The 16,938-nt window shown below is 41.3% G+C and overlaps 1 protein-coding gene across 2 annotated transcripts in view; it reads right to left on the bottom strand.

The window, feature by feature from the left end:
* Nucleotides 1-9,493, bottom strand: part of PTPN3 (protein tyrosine phosphatase non-receptor type 3) — a 119,396-nt gene extending 109,903 nt beyond the window's left edge. For both annotated transcript variants that reach the window (XM_084219187.1, XM_084219188.1), the window contains exon 1: nt 9,339-9,493. The gene's annotated coding sequence lies outside the window, so the exon portion shown is untranslated. The remainder of the gene's footprint in view (nt 1-9,338) is intronic.
* Between the last annotated feature and the right edge of the window lie 7,445 nt (nt 9,494-16,938).

The raw sequence follows: 16,938 nt of genomic DNA, 5'->3' as shown, positions 1-16,938 counted from the left end.
TCTAGAGGCTTGCTTTCAAGACCACATTAATTAATCTCTGAAAATTGTATTTTCAGAGCACATTATCCTTCAAATCTTCTTTTAATAAAGGGTTAGAGACCTCCTTTATAAGCTTAAGAAAATGGGTAACACATCATGAGAAGGGTTGGTTTCCTGTATAAAACAATCACAACTCCTCTGCAATCCTTTTGCTCCAAGATGATGGAGGGTTGTTTTGAAGAAACTTAATTTATATTGTGCTTTCAGAATCAAAAAGTCAACACAAATAACAAGTTATTCTAGTGATCCATTACCTTTACCAGAATCATAGAATCATTTAGTCTGGAAAAGATCTCTAGCATCATCAAGTCCTAGCACTGACACCACTCATCCATGTCCCTAAGTGCCACATCTACATGCCTTTTAAACATCCCCAGGGATGGTGACTCCACCACTTCCCTGGACAGCCCGTTCCAAAGCTTGCTAATTCCCTTAGTGAAGAAAATCTTCCTAATACTGAATATGCCAAACTTCATATTCCACTGCATCATTGTTTGCCACAAGACCTTTGATGGCTCACGAGTCACATAAATTTGCTTAGAAACCAAGTATAGTTAGATGAATGATGCAATAAAATCAAATGTCCTGCTATCTCAGGATCTAAAGCCAAAATCAGAATCTAAAGCCAATATATATTAACATATAATAAACAGAGTTTACCAGTTTAGCACCAATTTTAAGCAAGTGTGTGATTTTAAGCAATTGTGTAATTCTTCTCTTCATAGTTACAAGGAGAAATAACTGTGAGGTTGCAACCCTATGCAATCTGCTCCAACAAAAGTATGGTGTTGCTGATTCATTTCAAGGAGATACTACCTGATATATGCAGAATGCTGTTGGCCAGTTCAGGCTCTGTAACTGAACAGTAACAGGACACTTAACATGATACATCAGTTATTTGGTACCTTTGGTCAAAGGCCCAATGTATCACATGAATGAATTGAAAGATTAAATACTTATCTGAAAAATATTAAAGCACTATCTGTTCAAAAAAGGTATAAGTTGAAAAAAAAAACCAAAACCCACAAAACACACAACCCGCAGCTTTTCCCACTATCAAACACTGAATCACTTCCTAGTTACCAAGAGCCACTGTGCTTCCCTTAATCCTGGAGCCTTATCAGCTGCCAAGTGCCAAATCAACAGCTTCCTTAAGATAGGTACTTTTTCTCCAGATGTGCATTTACATTATGAATAGGAAGCACATTAACCAAAGCTGGAGAATAAACTTAAAAAACATTAAATTTAATTATTAGAAAGCTACAATTAGGACAGCTGCTTTACTACTGGGGAGTTCTAAAATACGTCAGGAATTTTTGGTTTCTTGATTTCTAGTGTTCCTTGAATGGTCTGGTCATGTAAAAATTTCCTCTACTTATTAAATTTTCTAGCAACTACTTCAAAGAAAAACTGTGTTGCTAAAGTCGAAAAATCTGAAAGCAAGAAGAAGGAAAAACCTCCATTGTGGCTGCAAATGTAAACCCTACACCTATGTGCAGTCTTACTAAAAGCTGTTAATTTTATATATACAAAGTACAAGTATCACATGTATTTTCACAAATTAGGAGTTGCCTAATATTTGCACATCTGAATTTTCTCAGTGATACCTCAAATTGCTTATACTTTTAGAGTAAACCAGAGAGCATTGATTCCACCCCAAACTGTTTTCCACAATTCTAGGTTATAAAACGGTATTGGATTTTTATCACTGGCTTGCAACCTTCTATGATACAGCCATCAAATGCTGCATACCTCTCCAAGCAGCCTATGCTGTCTTGGTCTACAACTGCATTTTTTAAACTGTTTTATTAAATACATGGAAAACTTTAGTTTTTTAACTAAGCACTCATGCATGGCTAAATTCTTAGCAACATTTTCAGGCACCACACAAAATAAACTACACTTACAAAATCTTGCTGTGAAGATAGAAAGGTTTATGATCATTAAAACAGTAAGGTCTTGCTGTAAAAATATTCTCAAAAGACATGATCTCTTTTCAAACTAATTATTAATAGAATAATGCAAAAGACAATTTTTAGAGTGGCTTAGGCTCTACTGAAAGTGAAGCTCATCAATGAGTTTCCATCAAGTGAAAATTGTGACATCTTTCTTAGGCATCTGAAAATGTCATAGATGGAAGTGGCAATGGGCAGAACAGATGGCAACCAGGTTTACACTATTATTAATAGAAAGATTGTTCTAATAAACAACTGCCCGATTCACAAATGGAGAGAATCAAGACTTAAAATTGAGTTAGGCATAGGAAAGGGTGGAAATCTTAATCAAACAGCGGTAGTCCAGGCAATTTTATGTGAAAGAAGAAACTATCAGAGTGCAATAATTTTATCCCCTTAAAGTCTTTTGATAATCAACACAATCCACTGACACACTGAACCAAAAAATAAGAAGCCAGGGACATCACAAAAGCTTGAACTATACCATAACTATGACCTTAATGCACCCAGTTGGCCAGTATGCCAGACAAAAGTTTTTAAACAAGTTTCCAAAGTGTTTTAATAAACCTTCACTGATATATATATGGCTAGAAGCATGTGCAAAACCTAGAAATGATCTAATCCTACAACAAGCTCTGAAACCCAATAAGGACAGCTTGTACTCACTAGGTTTGTTCAAAGATGCCTTTCTTTCCTATAGTAAACATGGACTCACATATTCTGAAAGAACAATGTGAAGATAAGGCAAGCTGTACTTTAACATGTGCTACCTGATCTTCAGCTTGACCAAAGTACAATCTGCTGTAACTACAGGCTCTTAACGTGCTAGTTAGAATATCAGCAACACAGTCAAGAAGACACCTTCTTCCAAATCACTAGCATTGAAACCATGGCAAAAAAAAAAAAAAAAAAAAAAAAAAAAAAAAATCACCAAAACTTGCGTGTCATTAACTTTAGGTACACATTCACATTTGCCTCAATCAAAAGGTGTGCCTCTATCTACACCATTTTAGTTCCAGAAGCATAGTCCCTCCTCATTTATGTAAGAATATGCAAAAAAAAAAAACCCCAAATCACAAAAATTATGAAAAGCATTTAGATTGACACAGATGTAGAAACAGAGTACTACTATACATGCACAGAATAAAAACCTTAAGTTTAAAAGAAAAAAACACCAAAGCTGAGTGAAACTGCAGAGATCAGACCTCTGCATACTTGGGCCAATCCCTGGGGAACACCCCACGTTGAACAAGAGGATCCATAGTCACAGAACTGCAGGCAAACAACACAAGAACAACCCTACAGTAGGAAATCCCACATGTATACAAGTCACAGCTCAGGCTCCCAGCTTTGATTCATAAAATGCGTCATTCCAGAGAGTGTAACTGTATCACATAACTTGCTAGGGAAATAGCCATGGTTACTCATCACAGCTTGGTGTTATGAACCGCTGTCTTTCCATAACACTGCACACTCCAGATTAAAATCTCTCTGGGGGTGGAGGGAGAGGATAGCAGGAAATCAATGAACAAGATGTCAAATCATAACTACTTTCATACTTCAAAGTGCAAATAAAACAGCATTTGACTTAGTAGTGAAATACTTCACTGTTGATTTCAGCTGCTCACAGCTGCTCCTTCTCTAGAACTATTTTTTAGTCTTGCTCAGGCTAAGAGAAGAAAAAAGTTTGGATGAGAATAAATAATAAAATACTTAAAAAGAGGCTTTTTGCATCTTGCTACACAAAAACTTAAAAGGTAGCTTTACTTTGTGCACATGCACGTTTAATTTGACCTTTAAACCATATTGTTGAGGCAAAAGCCTTGGCTAGTACTACTGGCACCTGTCAGTATCACCAAAATTAGAGCTACCACCAAAACACTGCAACTGTATTTGCCAGCTACGAAGGCTGAAGCATTTTATGATTTCACACAAATTTTACCATTACTTCTTCTTCAGAAAATATAAAAGTGAAGCATATTTTGTATTGTTCACCTTAACATCAGAAACTAAATATTTTAACTTGTTTGAAAGGTTATGTGAACTGAAAGGAGTACGCAATTAGTTTTATACTACATTGCAATAGAGGAACAGAGTTGAAATCACTTTCTGTACACTCAGTTTTCTTCTTGCAAAGAACTTAAAAACACACTGATTTTATTTTCACCTTGAATTATTAAAACCCCCTTGAACTCCTTGTAAAACTTTACTTCTCCTAAGATAACACACATGTACAGGTTTGAATTGAAGACTAGTTTTTGCTTCACTTTTTATGAATTTCTATGAGCAACACCACTTAATATTGGTGGCAGAGTTCCAAAAACAAATCTAGTGACTGAACCTGCAGCTGGTAAGTTACTACCTTAGTAACACAGTATTGATTGAGAGTAATTACTTAACCAATATCAGAGTGCACCAGCCACCAACTTGAATTAGTAAGATAAAAGCTGGCTGTTGACAAAGATGATAGAGTAGGTGGCTGTGACAAGGGTTACTACCTTGCCTCTTGAAACATACTCACTGAATTGGTCAATACAAACAAGCATGCAACTTACTAGCTTGGCTGCATCTCAACTTTGTGATGCAGGGAAAAGAACCCATTTCATTTTTGGCAAAACAACACCTTTTAGAAAGCCTAATACTCCTTCTCCCAAAAAAAGTGATTGAGATCACTTATCTTGAAGAGTTCCTCTCAACTCCAAATTCTGAAAACCACAGTTTCCTCAGAAGTGTTTTTAGTCATAATTCAAAGCTTAGGACACTCTCTCCCCCCCAACACATGCTGCTGTGCTTGTGTCAAACCTAAACTTGCCAAGAGAGAGAACTGATGAAATTACAGCCAATATGACAGATTAACATATGCTCATAGCATGCACAAGCTTCCCTGCTTCTAGGATTTCCATTATATTTGTAAAACTGCATTACCGGTCTAATGTTCTGTAATCTTCATATTGAAGAGACATTTGCAGAAGTTTAACAGAGGGACCTTAGTCAGAGAGATACATCAGACAAGACCACTCATAATGATTTTCATTTCCAACAGAGGCCATTAGGATAACATGCTGGCTCAGACTTAGGGACCTAGAGCCTGCAGAGAGCCACCACATCCCTTCTGCAGTGATATGCTCTCCTGTTAAATCAGTGGTGACAGTTCTTGGACAGAAGAACTGGATTTCTTAAAAGGAGAAGTATTGTTATTGGATGAAGACACATGCTGAGAAGGGACAGCAAGATAACGTGAGACCAAAAGGCTCTTGAACCACAGAAGTGTGACAGACAAAGCCAGAGGAACTCTCAAGACCAGTGAAGAGGCAGATAGAGTTCTGCTTGTATCTTTTTCAACTTTTTCCTGGAAACTGAAGAAAAATACCTTGCATCTTCCTGAGGAGTAGTACCAGATGGATAACCTGTATTCCAAATGTATGCCCAGAGCCCATATTTTGTGACATCTCTAACTTGTAAGCCAAGAGCATGTGAGACTCACCAGGTGAACAACAGTAGAGCAGTGCACCCAGAACCTACAAGGTTTTCAAGTCTCTCTTGATTCCTCTTGACCCAGAAGATGGGAACCCTTTGTTACCATTATTCATGTGTAATGGAAATCTAAAGCAAAATCTAGCAGACAGACTTCATCTAGCATGACCAGACTTCAGCATGGACCAGATTTCAGCACAACTCAAGCAACCAAATTATGTATGAAGTATTGGTGTTTTCTGCAGAAAGAAGGCTCTTCAAGATTGTGAATGCAGTTGGACAATAGGAAGAAAAATTAAGACCAATAAAAAGCAAGTATCAGACAGTGTTTTCTATAGTATCTGATTTTGTAACATTTCATGAATGCCAAGATATTAAAAGAAGAAAGAGAAGGAACACAAAGTCCCATAGTGGGCGTGTCTGAGTTTCATATTACAATGCTAATAATAGAAATTAGAACTACTCAGTGAGGTTCAGTACATGCTGACTGAAGGCAATGGTATCTTAGGGTATGGGGAGATTAGAATCAATTATCTCAAGGTACGTCAGGATGAAACTTGCAGCACATCTGTTACTCCACTCCAACTGCTTGTGTGCCTGCTCTTTCTCCTTAGCAAACACCTCAACAGAAGAATAATTTACCTCCCATAAATTTCCACTTGTCATGAGGAAAGCCCACATACACCTTCTGACTTCTAGGCTTTGAGAACAGGAAAACACCACAGATCATGAAAAACATCCAACTCCAAGACAAAACTGCAGGCAGAGCATTTCTAGTTAATACTGACACTTCACTTTCCTGGATTACTCTGTCTCTCTCTTAAGAGACAAGCCCAGTTCAGAGTTACTCGATTGATTCCTATTCAAGCGAACCATCCCATGCTCCAGCCCAAGGTATGTGATGCTTCCATCAGGGGCTAAAATGCCAAGAGCTATGGCTTCTCATCATTGTTGTGCCAAATCTCTCTTGCTGACTAACATCACCTACTCAACACCATGGAACAAAATGTACACTGTGCTGCTACACATAGGTACCCAAAAGAGAAACCAATGCTACAAACACCAACAAATACAAGGAGGAAGCAAAATAAATATTTTTTGCTTAATATACTCAAAGCTGCAGTTTTGGGAAAATGAGTAAAAAATGCTGCTCTCTCATTTTCCTGTGCGAACTTTCCAGTAGATGAGCACACAGTGTTGCCTCTGACAGACATCAGTTCTCAAGGTCACAATTATGAAGCTTAGGGAATGTGCTTCTCAGTCAAAAAACAGACAAACAACAAAAACCCCAACAACTAAATCCAAACCCACGCCACAAGGTTTCTATAAAACTTACAATTGATATTTACCACATTTAAAGCAATAAGACTGGTAACTGTGGTCCTCATCACCACTAAACTACATTTTACTTTTAACTGGTTGAGTTTTAATGAACAAATACCTCTATGTATAGATGCCAGCATGGCAAATACTACTTGTGAATAAAGTGACACAACAGAAGAACTGTTCACTGTACTGGTATTTAGTCCCCCTTGGAGAATCTAACATTAATGACTTCTGTGCACAAGACTTTTGGTGTTGTATCTATGTAAGGTTACTCCTCCAGTGTCTATGTAAAGCTATCATTTACCCATCAGTGTAAAAAGTAGGTCACAGCTTAGAAAACTATGCACAACTGTCTCTGCTATAATACTGACTACTAAAAAAACAGTCCACCCAAGACCTTTAGAAATCAGCTGATATTTTAGACTCCTGGATTGGATGAAAACATGATTTACCATGTGGTAAGCCATGAACATATTCAAGATGATGATACTACCACTAGCTTTTTTGTTACTACTTTTTTGTTGCTTCTCTCTACTGCTTTAAGCATACTACACCAATAACACAAAATGATGAATTGAAAAGCTGTCATGGAGCTTTGCAATTTAATAGCATATCACTCAACTATAGCTTTATCAGCATCTTACTTTGTACTGAAAGTATTTTGGAAGCATGAAGGTAAAGAGTTAAATACTGTAAAGTACAACATGACACAGTGATATTATCCAAAGTCATGTCCTAAAACAATGAACTGTCCCGATCTTAGAAGATGCAAAAAGTTGATATGGGAACATTAGAAATGCTTATTATGTCAGAGAGAGAGACGACAAGTGTTAAAAGTTCTTCCAGGAATCTACTGCCAGCAATATTGGAGTGTTTAATGAAACAAAATTAATCTTATCATCACAAGCTAGTCCTTCAAATGAGCTGTTATGTTAAGTGTACTTAGAACTATGTGGAGTATTAAATTTTTTTCTTATGAACTAGAAAACAAAAATGTATCAGGTATTTGTCACCAACCTCTCAAGACATTTTTGCCACAGGACAATGCCAGAGAAGATCACCATCATAAAAATTTAGCATTAGTATTGCATTGGTGAGCAAGCCTTTCTAGATGTGGTAACTGAGGAGAATCTTCTTCCCCACAGTTCTGTTTGTTGACTGTTTCCCTTATGATGAAAGCCACTCAGGCAATAGGGACAACTTCTTGTACAACTAGTTTCAGAAAAATTTTGTTTAAAAAAAAGTGAAAGAGCAACTGCCCTCCAAAACGAAGTATTCTATAAATCTACATTCACTTTTTATAAATAATCTTTCAATGCAACACTATGCAAAATGAATACTTCAGTAATAGATGCATTTCTACTATAAAGACAGTTTGTGATTAACAGAGTAGCAGTAGCAATATTTAACAGCATTAAAGAACTACCTTGTTCTGCTTTCTGTTGCATAGGTATTAGAGCAGTAGCAATTTGTGACAGGCTGAAGAGTGCCACAAGGGAAGTGACTATTGTAGCAGAGAAGACAAAAAAATCCCAACTGTATCTTTGAAAGAGAGGAAAGAAGGAGAGACTGACTAATTACTTTGGATAAGTTCATTCAAGAGAGGAAACAAGAAGTGCTGCAAGATGAATGAGAATTTTATATTAAAAGAAGCATCCTATTTTATTGCCGTTGCATCTGTTCCATAACACCAGTGAGGCAAATAGTTGTCACACTTGACATATATGGATATATTATATATATCTTAGATATATCACACATATACTAGATATTTTTGTATCTCCACAGGGCAAGTCAGCACCCAAAATGCTGAAAAGTAACCGTTGTGGAGCCCCGGCAACCTTCGTGGTGGAGCAGCTACAGCTAACTAGTCTGTAGTACTGTATCTCCGGGCTTTGGGGTTCTGATCCTTCGGCAGACCCATCGGGGGAGGGGCACGGGAAGGGTCGCTGTGCGCCCGCAGCGCTCCCCTGTCTCCTAAACACGCCCGAGGCACTCGGGGCTCGAGAATACTCTGAAGTCGGGTGCTCTGCCAACGTTCTGGGGGTGGAAGAGAAGAAGCCAAATTCGCCCCATATTAACAGGCAGCAGAGGCGAGCGCAGGGGAGCCCGGGGACGGGACGGGACCTTCCCCGTGCCCTACCCCGTTCCCGGCGCTAAACACACAAGGCGCGGAGCGGAACAGAAAACGGAGGGACAACGCGGAGAGGAGCAGCGCCGTCCCCCGAGGGCACGGCACGGCTCGGTGGGCGACGGGCTGACACCCAGCCCTGCACGGCCGCGCACCTTCTCGCTCGCTTTCCCCCGCGCCGGCCGCCGGGAGCAGCGCTCGCCCCCGCGCTCCCGCGGGGCCGGCGGAGAGCCAAGCACCGGCGCGGGGCCAGCCGGCCGCCCGGCACTCCGCCGCCCCGCCGAGGTGCGGGAGGAGGAGGAGGGAGGCGCGGGGGCGGCCCCGGCGGCACCGCCGCCCCCGCCTCCCGGAGGCGCCCCGGCGGCGCCAACTTTCCCCGCGCCCCGCGCCGCTCCCGCCGCCCTGCCCGGTACCTGCCGCGCCGCCCCGCGCCGCCGCCGCCCCGCTGCCCCAGGGGGCGCAGAAGGCCGTCACGGCCGTCGCGGCCGCCGCCACCGTGCGGACCAAGGAGAGCAGGTGCGGAGCGCGGCACCACGGAGCCGATCCCGATCCCGCCGCCGGCTCCGGCTCCTGCGCCTGGGCTGGGCGGGCGGGGCGCGGCGGGGCGGGGCGCGGAGGAGAGCCCACAGCCCGCGCCCGCCCCCTATCGGAGGGAGCGGTCGGACGGGCCCGGCCCAGGGCCCCGCCCAGCCCGCCCGCGCTCTCCGCCTCGGCTGCGCTCGGAGCCCTTCGGCACCTTCCGCCGCTTCCTCAGGGGGAACCGGAGCGGGGTCACCGCGGATAGCGGAGCCGGGGCTGCTCCACCGCCTCCGTCCCCGCCCCGCAGCAGCCCTGGCGGGGACTGCCCCGCCGCCACCTGCTCCCGCACGGCCGTGGTGGCCGCGGTCCCGCCCGGGTCCCTCCGTGCCCACAGCTCCTCCCGGGCTGTGCCCGCTGGCAGGGCGGCACGAGGAGCTCTGGCGGCTGGCTCCGAAGGCTGACACGAGCTCGTACCGCACCGCCGGCAGGCGGACCCTGCCAGGGGACGAGGAACCGGCTGTGCCTCGTGCCGTCGCCTGGGGAAGAACAAGGCCGACACAGGAGGTGCCAAATGTCACCAGAGCCCGCAGTTGGTGGCACAGCCCGCCCGATCGCCACCCCTCACGGGAAGAGGCGCCGGCGAGGCATGGCGAGCTGGCCAAGGCGTGGGGTGCGTGTGGTGCCTCCAGCTTCCCTCGCGTCCCTGCTCCCCGCCGGGCATCGCGCTGCAGCGCCGTGCCGAGGGATCAGCTCCTGCGAGCGGAGTAACTGTGTCAGGGCAACTCTACACCCATGCTAATTAGCTGAGCCTTACTGCAGCGCTAACTAACTGAAGCAGAGTACTTCAATGGCCGAGCAATCCCCTGGCATGTTTTCTCCGGTTTCAAAGAAATTTCCTGGTGCTTGTTCCTTGTGCCCTTGTGTTAATGCGACTGTACATGAGATCAATGAAACAGTCTGGGTTAAAGTATTCACAAAAACCCTCCAAAACTGTGTGAAACTTGACTGGTGCTCTCCTGATCTGTTTTGGCCCCTGCCTTCAGTCATCTCTGTTAACTCAAATGCAGGGGTGGGAGCAGGGAGAGAGTGAACCGATGCCCCAGAAGCTCCCTGCAAGAGACCCAGATCCAGAAAAAAATCCCAGAGACAAGCCCAAGAAAAGCTTATCAGACGATTCCTTGACATGGTTGTATTGTTTCAAATTCCAAATTGCCTTTCCAAGCTTAGTTCAGGGACCTCTATGCTGCAGTAGACATTATAAATATGTCTGCTGTGGAGATGGGGCATTCCGAAATGCAACTTAGCTCTTGCCATCTGCTTATCTGTACTGCCCTTCTAGTGAGCCATTTCCTGGGATGCCACATTCTTGGCTAGTTTGGGGAAAGTAACATGAAGGCAGCAGCTCCGGTGAAGGCAGAAGAATGGGAGCCAGTTTGAGCATGTCTACACAGTACTGCCTATCTGAATTTGAGTACTGGGAGGAGCATAGCCAGGTCACACATTTTCCCACCAGGTACAATGCCCACTGCTGCTCAGCACAGCTGATTCATAGGATTTTGCAGATTTCCTACAGCCTTCTCTGAATGGTTCTGTCTTATGCTCGTGTTCACTAATATCTACCCTGAAAAGTGTACTTTCCCAAATGTTTGAGGAAACCACCTAATAATCTAATCTCCCGTCATTTATTAAAGGTACAGAAACTTAATTTTCCATGCATTTAAACCTTAATGGAATATTGAGGCTTCATTCTACTTAACTGTTTCTGAGATTCAGAATGAGAATTAGTTCACTTGTTAATTCTATAACATTACTCCAGAATGTGAGCTTATTTAACTCTGGAGCAGTAAGAGTGTTAAAAAGCATTGGCATTGCCATCCCAAATCAGCCCATTAGGTCAGTGTGTTTCCACCAGAACCTCTTCTGCTCAATAAATGAGGATTAGACCCATATAATGCTTTGTGCCCCATGGAAGGAAATTTAATTTTCTTTGAACTGATACTTACCATTTTCCAAAGTACTTTGCAAGCAATAGTCAACATCTTTTCTTTTAGAGAGATGCAGGAAAATGGTGCTACATAACAAATACACAAACTGAACACACCACCAAGGGCCAAGCTGCTGCTCCCCATATTGCACCTTGCCCTTCACATAGTCCCATGTAATTCTGTAGGAGCATTAATTCAGAGGAATGAGAGCCTATCCATTCCAATTAATCACAGTCAGGACCTGGTGACTTTTGAGATGAAATACAAGTGCATCAGGCTTTTGATTTAGTGGTGCAGTTCCTGGACTCAGGTCCAAATCTGTGCAGCAGAAAACTCTTTCATTACAAGCATCAGAAATTCTACTGCTGGGCCTCGGAGGAAATATGTTATCCCTTGGAGGAAATATGTAATTCCCCTGAGTAAAAACTACTACGTATTTCATCAGGTGCTATCAGTCATGCCAGTGAAGAAGAGTAACCCCCACTTTTGATTGGGAATTGCATATTTAATAGGAACGGACTGCAGATTACTTTCAGCTCAAAAATTCTGTTCTTGGAGAGCACTTTCCCAAATTCCTTGACTTTATGGGAAAGTAGAGAATCTTATATTATTAAGACCTATTAATACCTAGGATTGCTACACAGAGGATACCATAGAAGCACTCTCTCACCAAGAGATGATTTGTCCCTCCAAATGTGGTATCAGCTTATAGCAAACATTCCTGAATCCTCTACTCATCACCTACTTGTTAAGTTGGGCTAAATTAGATAAGTATTAATTAATTTAGTGTAATTTGTTTTCCTATCACACAATCAAAAATGTGGACAAGATACTAATTCCATGAGAATAACAACCTTAAGTGAAAAAGAAAAAACACTACTCCTCTCAGAAAAAAACCCAGACAAACAAACCCCATAAAAACAACAGGATAAAAGTTGTGTCTGTTATTTTCACCTTTTGTGGCTGAGGCATTATTATTATTTTCTGTAATTACACAAACAAACTCTCTTTTTGCAGGATCATCTTCCATTCACTGGATATGTTTATCCCTACAGGCTGGATGTCTGTTTTCATACTCTTGAGTATCCAGTTGAAGACATCTAACAGTTTTTCAACTAAAATTCTGAATGTGTTCATTAATATCTCTGAGCACTTTAAATAAAAAGAAATCACAACCTGAACCTCTGCTCAGTTTACTCAGAAAATAAAAAACAAAAGCTCAGTTACTGATCAGAGGAAAGAAGTCCAGCTGGAGTATCTTCCTCAGCATCACCCAGAAGTGTTGTCACAGTAACAAACATCTCTGAGGGCAGTTTGAGCAGCTGTCTAGCCAGGGATGAGGTACTGATTAAAACCAGATGAGGAAAAAACCTGTGAGTAGTGTTACTTTTAATATAGATAAATTCTGCAGTTAGGTTAGCCAGTAGTGATTTGAGAAAAAGTGTGCAACTGTAAAAAGCTGTCAATGTTCTATCCCAAGAAGTGTTAAAGGGCAGGGTGGATGGATCTCTGAGCCACCTGGTCTAGTGGAAGGTGTCCCTGCCCATGGCAGGGTGGTTGGAACCAGATCTTTAAGGTCCTTTCCAACCCAAACCCTTCAATGATTCCATAAAATATATGCACACAGGCACACACAGATTTTCAGAATTTAATCAGCCAAATTTAGGAGGAATTCCTTCTTGTCAACAAAAGACTCCTTGCTGTCAGAATCATGAACATGCTACAGCTTCTCAAAAAATAATTACAAATAGGGAGTTTGTGTGATTGTTTATAATTAGCAATTCCTTATCTTAATTCTTCTTGAGAAGGCAAAATTATGATCAGTTCAGCCAGAGGCAGAAACTCATGATGTGAAACTTCATCCCAAATAATTACATTCTGGCATAGTTGTAACAAAAGCAGGATCTCTGTAAGAAAAAGTATTTGGCAATCTGAGCTGTGGTTACTCTGCCTTATAGGTAGATCTGCATATGCAAGCACGGAATAAACTTCTCTCCACTTCCAGAGAGTCTACAGTTCTAACCACTGTCCTTATCTTAAATTCACAAGACATTTAAAAACATAAACCAATTGTGAACTTTAAAAAAAAAAAAAATCCTAAGTGGCTTAAAGTATGTTCTCATTATCACAAAACACCAGTTTAAATGAACACAGACTGGGAGAGTGAATACACACAGCCAGTGAATGTTCCCAGCAGTTAGACAGTAAATTGTCTGGCCAAAGTAATTTATGTGCTTGCACAGTCTTCATGGATATTATCCTCCTCCCACACTTTGGCTGACATTTTTGAAAGTGCTTGCATTTACTTACAAGCATGTATGAAGCAAGTCATGTGCTGATTAATGAAATGTGTATCGTGAAATATTGGTTAAACAGAGTGGAAGGGTGCCGGAAAAAATTGAAGCTGGGGATATGCCTACAATGTAGCACTTACACCTAAACAGTGAAAGTTATACCAGGCTGCAAAAAAGTACTTCTAAGGGAAACAGTGAAAGTACAATCAACTCAGCCATTTAAACTTCAATAGGTTAAACACATAGCTGGGAAATTTGCAGGTAGGTGCATAAAAAAAAATTGAGTCATCATTTTTATATCTACTTTGATTATCTGATCAGTAGTATACTGAATATGTATTTACATGAATATTGGCCTTTCTGTTACTGACAAGTGTTCATCTCAAATTATTATTTTGGCATAGTCTTCCTTTACTGCTCCTTATGTCTGCTCAAAAGTTTCCTCTTATTAGTAATATATAACAATTGTAAATTATGAAAGATGGAGACATATTGCTGGAACTCCTATAATTTTTTTCATTCACCTATAACAGTATTTCCCTACTCCAGGACATATCTTTTTTAATCAAAAAGTATGATTCATAGGAAAGAAGTGTCAAACAATTTTTGTTTTGTCTAAAATTTGCAAATGTTTTACATTTAGCAATTAACCATGAAAAGCATATTTAAATTAATATTATTTAAATCAACCAAGCATATATATTTAATATATCTGCACAAGAGAAGCAACATGGTACTATGCTAATTTTCTGTAAAACATACTTTGTTCCTTTCAAAATTACCACTCCCTGAAGTAAAACAGGAGCCCATTTTAGTTCTGCATCATTTGAATTTGAGATGAAGCATTGAAGAAAGCTGCTTTAATTGAAGCTTAAAAGATATGGAATTGAGCCTTTAGGGAGTGTTGGGCACTTTTCTTGTCGTTCTGGTTGATTGATTTGCATGATGTGGGTGGGGAATGTTGTTGATCAGGCTGTCCATTTTAATTTTGTACTGGTTGTGTCAGCTTTAAAGTGAGGGGCGAGTGCACAAGCTTTAGTACAGACACTGTGCTGCAGGCCAAAATAAGTAAAATAGCACTATATACACTCTTGAAAAGTGTGATATTTAAGTCAACTGAGAATATCATATGCTGCAGTACATCATTTTTAGTCTCATATTGAGCAAGTACCTTCTCTTTTTTTCTTTTCCTGATTCACATGTGTATAAACAAAGTGGATAAAAAATCTTTAAACCTAACGTGTCACTGTCCTGATTCCTTGAGAAGTACTGTTCTGAATTTAGCAGGCAACCAACAAACCTTAATGATGAGACTTGAGATGTCCCCTAAAGGGAAAAAAAAAAACCAAACCAACCTAAAGCTTATTTTGCTCTTCTGATTTACATTGCAGGGTAGGCCAGATTTAGCTGCCATCCTATGTCTTACCACTGCCTGATATCCTATAAAATCACTCAAATTAAGAGAGGCGGGACCAGTCTCTTAATTTGTTGTTACATACACACCTATTGCAATCAGACTTCTCTTTTAAAATGGCAGAATTCTGCACTTGCAAGTTCTTTGTGAACCATTTCTACTTAGGGGGTTTAACTGGATAACTGTTTCTGCCTGCATTGCTTGTGACACTGCTGTGACCACTGTGAAAATCAAAAGCACCTTCCAACAGATGGCACACAGGCCAATTAGTGACAGTAGTGCTTCTGCGTTTCTTGGTGTCCTATATGAATGGAACAAAAAGCCTTCCCTTTTGCCTGTGTTGTCATACAATGGTGTTCATTAACACTCAAAAATGGGGGAAAAAACCTGCCACCAAAAAAACAGGTCTCTCTTCCCACTCACTCCCCACCCCCTGACAAGGAAACTATGTTTCAGAAGATGAGTAATAGAGCAGCTTTTTTTCTAAAGGTTACAATCAATGCAAAACAAAAAAAACCAAAACCCCCCCAAAAAAGCCAAACACAAAAAAAACCCCTTAACTATACTTTTATTAAGAGGTTCTTAATGAAATGTGCAAATGCCTCAACATTTTTGTATTTAGCACAATTCAGTCCAGTAGCACATGGGGTTATAATGTACCTAAGGGGAGAAGACATAAAGAATTAGGTCTGGAGTCTGGGGAAGTCAAAAGCTTGGCTAGACTAATTGATTTTGCAGGCTGATGTTTTAAAAAACTATACAGCGAAAATACTAATGAGTTCCTTTTTTGGAGGGATGAAAAGAAGTCCTAAATTTAACTATGAACTTCCAGTAACTTTCAGTAACTGAGGTCTTTTGCTCCAGGTATTTAGGATATAAAACAGCTGGAGAGGTTATCCTCCTACGAGCCCTCCAAACATGTCTCAAATATCTCTGGTGCTATTTGTTGTGAAAGGCACAAAAAAGCAGAGTGTATAAAGAACTTAAAAGCTGAATGTTGCAGCATTGAACACACAGATGCCTGGCTCTGGAGCAAAATCCTACATTCAGCTCTTGAGCTGCTTCAACAGAGGATGTAGGGAAAGTTTTCCAGTTCATGTTGTGTTGGAGAACTATGTCAGCACATTGAATCAGGAGTGCTTGGCCCTGACTTCAGCAGAGAGGTGCCAATGTCAGTGGTTGGAAGTGCTCTCTACACAGGTACCTGCTCAATCTCACATCTCTGCCTCAGGTGCTCCAGAGAGGCACCTCTGTTCACCGGGCATCTGTTTCCACAAATGTGTTCTTGCGTGCAGGTAAGATTTATGTCCCTTATTTCTGGATTCTACTCAGGACTAGGTATTCTCCAAGCTGTGGTTTCACAGCCCTGTTACTGCAAACGTGAGTGTGGGCAGGAGTGGAGCTCAAGGGATGTCGGCTGTGCATTGCCAACCCCAGGCGCAGCCCCGAGGTCTGTAGCTTGTTGCCTGGTAAATATAAAGGGTTGAGATGCAGGAGTTTTAGATTTAGTCCAAATCCTACTTTAGACTTTCTAGATACCCATGTTGTACCTGACTTTTCATGCTGTTCATACTTATGAACTAACTCTCATGAAAAATGATTTGATGCTCTGAAAAGACTGTCATCATTCTGTGGATTACACACATAGAGAGGAATTGAAAGAGATAGATTGAAAGGTGTTAAAATAATTCAGATTTATAATTCTGACCTCCTGGCAAACTCCTCAATTACAACATCCCATCTATTATTGGAATATTACGCATTCCGTGTCACAAAGCTATGTTTATGGAGGTTACTGAAC

This window comes from Fringilla coelebs (assembly GCF_963513975.1).
Source record: "Fringilla coelebs genome assembly, chromosome: 1".
NCBI lineage: Eukaryota > Metazoa > Chordata > Aves > Passeriformes > Fringillidae > Fringilla > Fringilla coelebs.
This window is presented reverse-complemented; position numbering and strand designations above follow the sequence as displayed.